An 11,647-nucleotide genomic window follows, 5' to 3' on the forward strand; every position below is an offset into this window, starting at 1 on the left:
GGACAGTTTCAACTCCGGCCGTGACGACAGTTAGGCCAAAGTGTTTAATTATCCGTTGACGTCAACAGGATAATATGTAGAAGAATATCCTAGCGTTTGACGATAACATATAGACTCTGGGTTTTCCTACCTAGTTTGTTTTGATCTGGCGCAGTTGTGTGTGTGACGAGCCAAATCCATAGCATGCATGCCTACGTGGGTATATCTCCACATTGATCGCAGTGCCAGCTGTGTGTGTGGCACCTAGCTAGCTGACCTCAGTGGCCAATCAGCTCGATGACGTGACATCTCATTCAGATTCGCAAGTACAATGTATCAGCTTGTTTTTTGCTTCTACATAAATATTTATTAGCCAGGTCAACGATTACTTAGCTTAATTACTCAACTAAGTAGGCAAGTATATCATGTCCAAGTTGTATACCTTTTGTTAGGCATGTGCTAGGAAAAAATATAAGCACTGCATATTCTTGAATAAACTAATCTATTGTACCATGATTGGAAACTAAAGTCGTATGTACTTACAGGTAAGAATTCGTCAAATGGTGCACTAGTATCTGCCCTGATTTTATTTCTGGTCAAACCTTTGTTATTTGCACTCCGATGTAGAAAATCATACGGAATGTTCTGAATAAAAAACAATGTTGGAGTCACAGACATCAACACATCCATATATAGCCTGTGTTAAGCCCATAGGCTAGTTTTCGCTGGCCCAACAATCAACAAGTAGATGCCCAAAACTTTATCAAATATTAAGGCAAAACTTCCACCGAAACCATTTCATTTTTTTCGATAAAATAAAATAGTTTCGGTGAAAGTTTTTTTTATGTAGATAATTTTTTAATTTCACATGTATAGCTCTCTTATGGGTTAGGTGCTTGAGGGAGAAGGTCCCATCAAGTTGCCTTGGTTGCACATACGAGCGCGCCGCCTGCCTGCTCAGGATGCGTGGAGTTAGCAACCATTGATTTATCATCCAATGATGATAGTGGAGAGTGGACTCCTCGACTCCTTTTGTAAGGATTAGTTATACCCATCAATGAGCCAAAGAAATAGGCCTTCTACTTGAAGACTCATATGTTGACTAAAAGAATCTATTGGCATTGCAGCCCTAAGGACAAAACAAAAAGGTTGGCACAAATATGTTGATGCCAACATAAATGTCCCACTGAAGAATGTCTGTTACCACCAACGAACACTACTAGAAAACATGCCTTTCGTTCGGAGCTGCCCGAAGCATTAGTCCCGGTCGTGTTTTGATCCGGGACTAATGTGAACATTAGTCCCGGTTCGTAACGAGACCTTTAGTCCTGCTTGGAGACACCAACCAGAACTCAAGAGTTGGCGGGCTGTCACTGGTGCGAAAACCACTAGTTTCGGTTGGTGTTAAAAACCGGGACTAAAGGGTTGGAGACACCAACCCGAACTCAAAAAATAAAAATATCCATGTGTTATGTCATCTAGTTGCAATAGAAAATAACAAACATGAATTTCGACTTTTTTTGCAAAATTGCGTTATGTATCGGTAAAAAGGGACTTCTGGTTGCATACAAAATCAAAAAAAAAAAAACGTTTAATATATAAAAAATGTATCTAGATGAAAAATTACATTTGATTTCATATGGAATTACCCAGTTAGCCAATTTTTAGATTCTCAAACTGCCAAAGGAAAGTTTGAATTTTTTTAGGTTTTAGGTTTTGCAAAAAAAAAAAAATTAAATTTTTATTGTTATTTATTATTCAAGATTATTATTACTGTCATTACTTTTGCTTATTAAAATAATTATTTTGAATTCAAACAATAAATAAGTGTGACATCGTGAACATGTTAGTCGGATTGATATGATACTAGTATCAATAACGTGCGCGCAGAGCACTTGGAAGCGGGACAGAAGAAACTGAGAAGTTAAGCGTGCTAGTGCTGGAGAAGTCTGAAAAAATAGAAAATATGAGGGAGTGGAAAAAAATAGAAACAAAAAATAGCCATCATGGCCTTTAGTCCCGATTGATATTACAAACCAGGACTAAAAGTCATTCACCGCAGCGTGCGGCCGCAACCCACGTGGAGAGGTCCCGATTCGCAACACAACCGAGACTAGAGGGTGGGGAGGCCTTTAGTCCCGGTTCACAACACAACCGAGACTAAGGGAGGGGGGGGGGGGGCTCTTTACTAAAGGCCCTTACCAACCTGGACTAAAGCCTTGTTTTCTAGTAGTAGAAGCTATGATGAAATGTGTGTGGAATGTGTGTGGGGGGGGGGGGGGGGGGGGGACTAAAGTTAGTATACTCATATGCCCATATAAAGGGCACGGCCCACTAGTGTGTTTCCCTAGTCCTCAACCATGCAATGCTTGAAACTTGACGTCGATTAGGCACACTTATGTGAAAACCCTCAGTCATCCTTGACCTGCCCGTCTCTCCTCGCGAAGGAAAAAAGAGGCGTCTCCTCCTAAGAGTGTCGTCTCCTCCTGAGATACACCATCATCTCTATCGTCAAGCACCGGATGGTACTCGCTCGGGTGGAACTGTTCCAAATGGATCTCCAGACCACCATTGTGTGGTATCTGCTCCCCGGATAGGGCCAAGGGCGGCAGAGGAGGAGGGGAGGGGGAGGCACACGAGAGAAAAAGGACTATAAGGTGAGTCATCCGATGCTATCTCGAGAGCCCGTGCCGGGGTCGGTGGCGAAAGCGATCCCAGCTCGCATAAGGTAAAAACTCTAGCATTAGTTTAGCTCTCATTAGATATATGTACTTAGTCATAGTTAACTCTATTTTAGTTTATCTTAGGTGTCATTTTCTTATTTTAATTAACTATTTTATACTGCTTTGCTTCGTTTGGGTTCTAAATTTTTCTTAACATTGCATTGTTTAAGTTTAATTTTAAATTTTGGTTTGTTTAGGTTCTAACTTTGTTTCGAAATGGGGCATAAGCATCCGCCCAATGTATCAACTATTAATTGATACACACAACCTGATCTATAACGATGTTCAAATAGCACTCAGTTTATAACTCAATGATCGGGCCAATACATATAAACCATCAGAAAAGAGAAAATAGAAAACATGTACAGGATATGACTTTTCTAAAGGATTCGGTTCTAACTTTCTTTTAAAGTGCATAGTTTTAGTATAGCTGCCAATTTGCTCTACTTAGGTTCTAACTCAATCCATTGTTTTAGTTTAGTTATTATATTTCTCTATATATTTTGGTCTAACTTATGCTTAAAAGGCATTATTTCAGTTTATTTATTAATTTTTCTTTGTTTCCACGGCTAAGTTGGGATATTTAGACTCATAATTCTTGGCATTCCTCTTTATCTGCACTCTTTTTTTCGAAATGGGGAAAATATCGCCCCAGCTTCTGCATCCAAAAGCAGACGACTTTTTTTATTAGATTATTCACAACACCTTACAAGAGCAATACAAAAGATCAAACTCGAAGCCACCTCGCTAAACCTACAGAGGGATGAAGGGGGTGACAATTCACCAACTCATATCATCCAAAAACCAAACGTCTTCCTAGGCCGCCCAATAGCAGATGAGAAGCACATCTAGTCAAGCAGACTCTCAGCATACGCAAACCCACACGCCATAGAAGTTGCTACCGCCGTCTTTCTCGACTCCATCTTCAAGAGAGATCATCGCATTGATCATGCCACGACGCCAGATGACTCCACAATCATGCGCGTGTCCATCACACTGCATCCGTCCCGAGACACAACTGCACCATGCCGTGGTGACTCGAAGACGCCGACACAGCAAAAACACACCGCTCCACCTCAGCACCACCTTTGCTCCAAAAAAGATACCCCCAACAGGGAGAACGGCGTTGCGCGCCGCCATCGTCCGATCCGGGAGACCCGGGTCTAGGGTTCCCCCTGGAGCAGCCCAGGCGAAGAACACGGACTGCAGAGACAATGCCTTCAACAAGGTAACGACGAAACGCGCCGCCATCATCCTCCATGACCAAAGTCCGTGCCGGATTTCACCGGTAGCTGCGCCTCGCCATCGGGAGCTAGGCGACAGATCGCAAGATCCGCCACTGCTAGCCACACAACTAGCTGATCTCCCCCGGCGAGAGAGGAGACCACCACCGCGGTGCCGCGGTTAGCGGCACCTGACGCCCGCCACCTGCCACTAGATCGACGCCGTCACCTCCATCGCCATCCAGGGCCACCGCCCTTGATGTCGTGGTCCCAATCTTTGAGGAGGAGAGCATGAGATCCACCCGCCTGGCGATGCCGAGGCGAGGAAGGAGGAGAAGACCACAACGACCCCATCATCGCCAGGATCTGGGGCCGCACCACCGCCTCCATCATCGCCCTCCCGATGAGGCCGCGGCGAGGAAACGGAGGAGAGGCCGCGCCGCCATGTCCAAGGCCGCGCCACCGCCCCAATCACCGCCCGCCCGACGAGGCCGTGGTGAAGGCGGGATGAGAGGTCGCGCCGCCGTCGACCGGCAGGGAACGAGACCATCCCCCAGCACGAAGGCGTGCCTCCTACCGCCGCACCAGGGGACCACGCGTGGATCCCCGCCGCCTCCATCACCGGCCGCGTCACGCTTCGCCGGCGGCAGCCTCAGGGCACGGCGAGGGGAAGGGAGGGAGGTGGGGAAGGCGTCAGCGGCGGGAGGCTAGGGTTCCGCCCCCGAGTCGCCTGGAGGGGGACGACCCGAGGGGGTACGAGTCCCAGCAATTCCTCTTTTTCCAGCTAGATTTTACTACGATTGAGTTCTAATTTAGCCTTCGTGATATGTATTTATTCACTCTTACTCATTTAGAGTCCAAATATAGTGCATAGTAATTGTGTATGCTATTCAAATAATTTAAATCCCCTTTGTTTGCATCATATAGTTTTGGCTCGCTTTACGGACCTCTTCTCCATTGACATGGAATGGTTTGACTCGTCGCTATGTACTAGTGAATGGTGGCAACCAATCTCCACCGCTGCCGCTCTACTTGGCGTCGACTTCCCTCCATGTGCAACAGGGCACCTCCTCCGAGCGACAACATCTTTAGCACTATCTCGGAGGGTGAAATTAGATGATCCTTAATATTTTGGTGTATTGCCATAGTCCTTTATAGGGTATATATAGAAGTATATGGTGGAGAGATACTTGGAGTACAAGATAATCTCGAGTCCTGGTAGGCTGGTACAACTCTAAGCCCTACACATATACATATCCTCAGTGGCAGAGCCACCTTAAGTCTATGTAGTCCATTGACTACACATGTTTTGAGCAAAACCTTAGAAATCACACAAAAATTGATGCATAAATTGAGGAAATAATACAAGATTTAGAGATTTAATATACTTGACATCTGCATATCCTAACATCCCCCTCACCCTAGTTGTAGCGGGAGTGAAGCAGACGATTGCGACTTGATTTGAAGGATCGTGCTTCCATCCTCTTCTCCTTCTTGTGATCATCGACGTCCCCTTCTGGTGTCTTCTCTTCCCTCCCGCAATCACAGTGGGAGTGTCATGGACGCAAGTGATGACGCGAACGCTGTTGACTAGAGTTGTTTGCCGATGTATAGTGACCTTGCCATTGATGTCGATGTCGATGTCAAGCTAGCCGAATATGATGTAGCCCTGGCCAACTGTTCCCTTCTAAGGTAGTTGGCCAATGATCTGAACATTCTAGACTCCATTCTGAATGCTACCCTACAATTCTTCACGTGCCCCTAACCGAACTTTTTCCTCTCAAGTTAGCACCGGTGTATGACGTTTCTCCTTTTCTCTCCCTAGCTCCCCTAGAACCCAACATATATAGTGCATGCAAAATGAACACCATCATATCATCGTCCTCCTCATCCCTCCTCTTCCTAATGTGATCCCTTATCGTCATATGCATAGCAAAACTATATATACTTTTTTAGTTTCCAAGTTAAACAACCAAATCACTTAATTGTAACATAAAACAGGAATTACCCAAGGAAAATATAACAATCAAGAACTTGTAGAATTCATAAATGAAGCCAAAATAATGAGTTATCTCAACTAGGAATACTAATTAATATCTGAATACAATAATAAGATCCAAATAAAGGTTGTCATCTTGTCTTGTATCTCTACCTGTTTGACATACCACTGATTTATACCGGATGTTATACCCGAAAAAACAACTAGAATCATTTTTTGCCAGTGAAGTAGAAGCACTTTTAAGCACCCAAGTTACTTAGCAGCATTTTTTTTTTACTTAACAAGATATAACTAGAATCCCAAATACCACTACAGGAAAAGAACATATTTATTGGACAACTAGAACCACAGAGCTATCTTCATGTCTTTCGGGAGGAGCAATTACATTGCAGGGCTATGCCCGTTCAGCAGTCTACATGCTAGAGATCACGCTTGTAGTAGCAACCCACAACTATTTGTTCAGTAAATCCAAATGGCTGCCAACATATTTTCTCGTTTCTTCTCATATAAATTGCAGGCTTCAGTAGCAATGTAGAAGGATCAAACTAAAAATCTAAAGGAGCTAAAACATGTTCTAATTTCATGGTCTAGAGCTGGATTCTTCAGGTGTGTGTGGCTTCAGTCCAGCGCAACATGACAACACCAAACGGACGACCTAGACAAGCTATGACAGACAAGAGACATGGATGCAGATGCACGTAATAAAATGGCGAAACTGAACAAAGAAGCCAAGGCTAGGGCAAGCGGAAAAAAGCGGTCGCTTAAGCGCGATCAAGCAGAGAGATACCACATCGATTAGGGCCGAAGCGACTAATTAAGCGCTAGGCGCGATTAATCATGACACATTTTTTAAATCGTGATCAGGCACACGTGAGCATTGAAAAAGCAATCCTGAAGCGTTATGTGCGGTAACTTTTGAGCCCACAGAAAATTACCGAGACGCGGTAACTTTTGGCACGAGCGCGGGTCTAGCACGGGAAATAGCGCGCCCAATCTGGCTATAAAACCATCATACATACATCTCCTCTTAATTGCGATGTACATCACTATCGAAGCCACCGGCGGCAGAACTGCTCCTCCGCGTCTGGCATGTTCCTGCTGCAAGCAATTCCTGGCCGTTCCGTTGTCTCCCCCGACCTGAAATTTAACCTAAAATTCCTGATTTTTGCTAGTTTTCGGCCTTCTCGTTGACTAAGTCAAGAATGCTTTAGCACCGCTTAAGCACGCACTAAATGCATAAGCTCTGAGCGGAAGGACACCGCACCGATCCGCTTTCCCGAAGCTTGAAAGAAACAATCAAACACATCTTGACTATAAAGTTGTGAGCTAGGTTGGCTCCTCCCGCGGTGGTTGGGGTCGCCTGCTACCCGCAGCACCCGCAACCGCTCAATGCTTCGGCAGCAGGACATCCTTGATGTGCCACCCTGCCTGCTATCTGCCGCCCACAGCTCTTCAACTGCCTGGTCGCACATCGTCCTCGACGTTCTGGTCTCCTACTATCTCAAGAACCCTAAACCTAGATAGTGGGGAGGACATGAGGTGCCGAGTCCTATGATGAGTCACTCAGATGGGGTTTTTTCCACGGGTTGGGACACAATGTTTTGATCCACCGCGAAAAGGACAGGATCGGAAGGGTTTGGGCCGGGACAAGCTCGAAGTCAGGTGTAACCCAACACGTGGTTTTAAATGGGCCGGGATTAAATCTCAGTCGGGCCTATTCACGTAGATAGATATGGACTGGGCCACATTCCCCACTGGGTGGGGGCTAACCGAATGAGGCCTAGAAAAGCGGAAAGCCGGCCACCGGCGCCGCCCTCCCTCCTCTGCTCCGTCTCTGTGCCCCGCCGCTTCCCTCTACTCCGTCCTGGTGGTGTGGATTGGACCGGCGACGGGATTCGGGGAGCTCACGGCTGCGCCCCCCAGCAATGTTGTAGCGCCTCTTCTCCCATCACCACCGTGGGCACTCTTCCTCTCAGAAACGTCAGGCAGCTCTTCCTCTTCGTATCCCCCAAACCCTGGCCCCTCTTGCTCTGATTTGCTCACTTCGTGGTTGCTGCCCCAATGGAACACTCCTTCTAAACCAGTTATCGCTGACATTGCTTCCTTTCGCAGGTTGCCTTAAGATGAGAGCTACATTTTGCTTGCTGCAAGTGAGGAGGTCTGTAATTGCCTCTACCTGGTTGGTTGGCTAGACATTTTCGAGTTTGTAATCTTCGAATAACTGACTTTTCCACTGGAATCTACAAGGGGTGCATTCGGTTCTAGGGATTCATTGGCCCTGGTGGTCATGCCTTTTTTTGGTGAGTTCCTGTGCCAATCTGTATGAGGTTTTGTTTCAGTCTTTGCTTCCTGTCAATTATGTTTCTATTGATCGTACGCCTCACACTTTTTCGAGCTTTCATTGTTTTTTTCTAATTAGGATGCTATTTGTGCTTACAATCTTATTTTTCGGGTGATTGCCTTAATGCATACACTTTAAAAACAACCCGTACTGACCAAAGTACACTTTCACCCGGTATTTTTCTTACGCAAAACCTATATGAGTTCAATTTTCAAAAAATAAAGTTTCCAAGATAAACCATGAGAGTAAATAATATTGTTAACATAACTTCCAAGAATCGAAAAAAATCACACAGCCATCTAAATATATGTGGCATTTTCTAGAATAACATAGAAAGTTCAAAACCTTCTGATCAGAGAGAACATATCCGATGATACCGTGCAGGTAGTAATTAATGCACTTTTGTTTCCGAGAAAGCCATAGAGATATTGTTTAGACTGCTCATAGTGGGAGTAACATTTTCTAAGCCTTGTTTGGTGTATATATGAACTACAAACATGGTGTAGATACACATAATGTGAATGTAAAGCACAAAAACAGTGCTTGAGGATATGAAGAAGAGCAACAAAGGCATGCGTGTATGTTATCTGAAGCCTGTAACGCTGCAGAATCTCATGAAGCCCATACCAGAAAGACCTCACAATTCAGATGCACCAGAACTTTGCCAATTTAATCAAAATCTGGGAGAGCATCAATGGGTGAGTAATCGGCTCACCCTCCTGCAAGAAGTTGAAAAGCAAAGAGTGAAATCTATCTGTTCTGAAAATCTAATTTAGACAGAAATAGTCTTCGTTTCCCGAAAAACTGAGATCTTTGTCTCTTGTCTAGGAATAGGAATCCACATCAACCATCCAAAAGCAATGACGGTGCATCTTGTTTGCTTCGTTTTGCCCAGAAACAAGAAAGACATGACATGATAGAAAGAAAATAAAATTTGGCACACAGTATGTCAGATAACTGGCATGCTAAAATATCCGAGATGGTAACACGCAAAATACAGCTAGACGAGTTGGACTATAACACTAGGGAAATCTTGTCACATGCAGAACTTGTAGCTCAGCTATTACTAGGATTGCAACATGCAATATTCAGCCTGTTTTTCGTTTTTCATCACTTTAGATTTGATTGTCGGTAAAAGCGCTGTTCATATATGAGGAACTTGATTTGTTTACCTTCACCAAGCCTGGAAGCTGCAGTAGATGGATCAGTGTGCCCTGATCTGAGTGTCACTGGCAGTTACATTTTTCCTTGTCACTTATTCTCTGGAGCTGCTTTGATTGACAACAAAGGGGATGATGTGTGCGTTGTGTTTTTTCAGTTGTGGCGTGCTTGCATCTTATTCCTCCTTCTGAACTTGCATCTACTTATGCCAAGTTGAACTCCAACAGTGAGTCACCATTCATAAAGGAAGAGACTGGGCATTCTAGCTGCCAGCAATCTGCATGTATGTGCCTTTTCATTTCTCTAAAAATAGAAAAAATGTGCAAATATATTCTTTAGTTGATAAAATATATCTATATGGTTTAAACACATTATCTTCTTTATTGAGTTTTTTTTTTCAATCTGTTGAGCCCCTTAAGTCTCTACCTAAAATTGTTTGTTCATATATTCTAACTTTGCAACATTTCCATGGTTTGGATGGCATGTGCGTTCTGGATGATTCAGTAATTTGTTTACAAGCGTATTTTGTGCAGACTCCATATGCACTTGATCTTATATATCATATAATGACAGATCACTTCTATCTTTTGATCTTGCAGTAAGGATATATGTTTTAACCCACTGTGCTGTTTCAGTATTTCAGATTACTGATAGCAATATTTGTTTCTGTAGCATGGTATAAAGAGGATGCATGATATCCCATCATTTTCTAGATCTTAGGGAAAGCTGAGCCGTATACCCTGTTGAACAGAAATGTTGTTCTGAAACCAACAAATGGATAAGAGTCATCTCCTGTAAGACTATGATGGAAACACAAATACCCCTTGAATTCCTTTTAACATTTGGCAGATGCTGGACTTAATCTTGTACTGCTTATACAACTGTAATGTCGCCAAAAGATAAGTGGCGAGGAAATGTTTCAGACTTTTTGTATTGCATGTAACTATTGTGGTAGATATTCATATGTGGTGCTGTTATGCATCTTCTGGCTCAAGGGAAAATTGGGATTTCGGGTATTGAAGAATTCATTTTGTTACCCCCTGGTTTTAGGTACCAAACGTTGAATGCAGTTTGCAGTGCCTGATTCGGTTCTGATGCTGAACTGTTATTATGTGATATTTGTCAGGGCTTCATCCTTTCCGTAGTACCACTGCACCTGCAACGCTCATGCCCACCATGAAGGGGTGGACTCATGCAGCCAAAGTGTACGCCCTCTCTTGTTTTATGCACCCTCCCCTATTGGCAGGAATCCATTTTAGTTTTCTCTGTTTCAGATTCTTTTCCCCTTCTTTTCCTCAAATACGAAGGTATTGTGGAAGATGTCCAGTTGAGAGCCCAAATGAATGAGTGGATTGAAGGTATACTTCAATGTTTTCTTCTAATGCATGGTTTTCCTTTATTTCATTACTAATGCTTTGCTTGGGATTTTTTCTTCAACATCGGAGCCTCAACTAGACAGGATATGAAGATCCCCTTTACAGTCTGCAAGATGAGGTTTTGTGCCTCAGATTTAATTGTATTCCTAACTTCGAGCTCATTGCGATCCTAGCTGCAAGATAAATCAGTTTGAGTCATTAATGCACATTTTCTGCAACAACCATATTGTGGGTTGCAGCATCAAGTACCAGTTTTACGTGGTAAAAAAATTCCAATAGAGCAAACATAGGTTTTAGTTTTCAGTACGGTTCATTTCCACTTTCTCTTTTGCCTAGCTTCCACGTCTTCCACTGATCCATAATTCATCTCCGGTCAGCTTCCGTGGCTTGTGTGGATCACGATCACGGTAGTAGTGCTGTTTGATAAAGGATGCAAAATGGGGCTGCTGTTCTTTCTTTTCTTTTCTTGACTTGGGATTGGTTTGGTATTGCACGTTTTTGCCCTTACATGTTCAGATTTGTTTGGTCCTTGTGCTCGTTGGTTATTAGCCAGTTGCTGGAAAAGCTGTGCTAAGCTAACATCTTGACATGGTTGACTCCACTGAAATAATGATTTCAGTTAGAACTCATAGCTCTTACAGTTTACACTTAACTTTGCTTTGGGACTAATAAGTCAGTATGCATGCTCCAATGGGAAAGAAGAAAAGATCATAGAATCTAGCATTACCATGTAAACAGGAATTTATGCTTACTGAAATAGGTTTCAGGAACAATAGCTTGCTTCATGTACAAATGATCTCATACTTAGTTTGTGTAGCAATTCTGTGAAGTCTCTATCTACATCA

The 11,647-nt window shown here is 43.6% G+C and overlaps 1 long non-coding RNA gene across 1 annotated transcript; it reads left to right on the plus strand.

The window, feature by feature from the left end:
• The first annotated feature begins 9,612 nt into the window (after positions 1–9,612).
• Positions 9,613–11,059, plus strand: LOC139834209 (uncharacterized). Its single transcript, XR_011749733.1, has 3 exons — positions 9,613–9,709; positions 10,553–10,631; positions 10,701–11,059. It is a non-coding gene; the product is annotated as an uncharacterized lncRNA (long non-coding RNA).
• Positions 11,060–11,647: the final 588 nt, after the last annotated feature.

This window comes from Lolium perenne, chromosome 7, assembly GCF_019359855.2.
Source record: "Lolium perenne isolate Kyuss_39 chromosome 7, Kyuss_2.0, whole genome shotgun sequence".
NCBI classification, from domain to species: domain Eukaryota; kingdom Viridiplantae; phylum Streptophyta; class Magnoliopsida; order Poales; family Poaceae; genus Lolium; species Lolium perenne.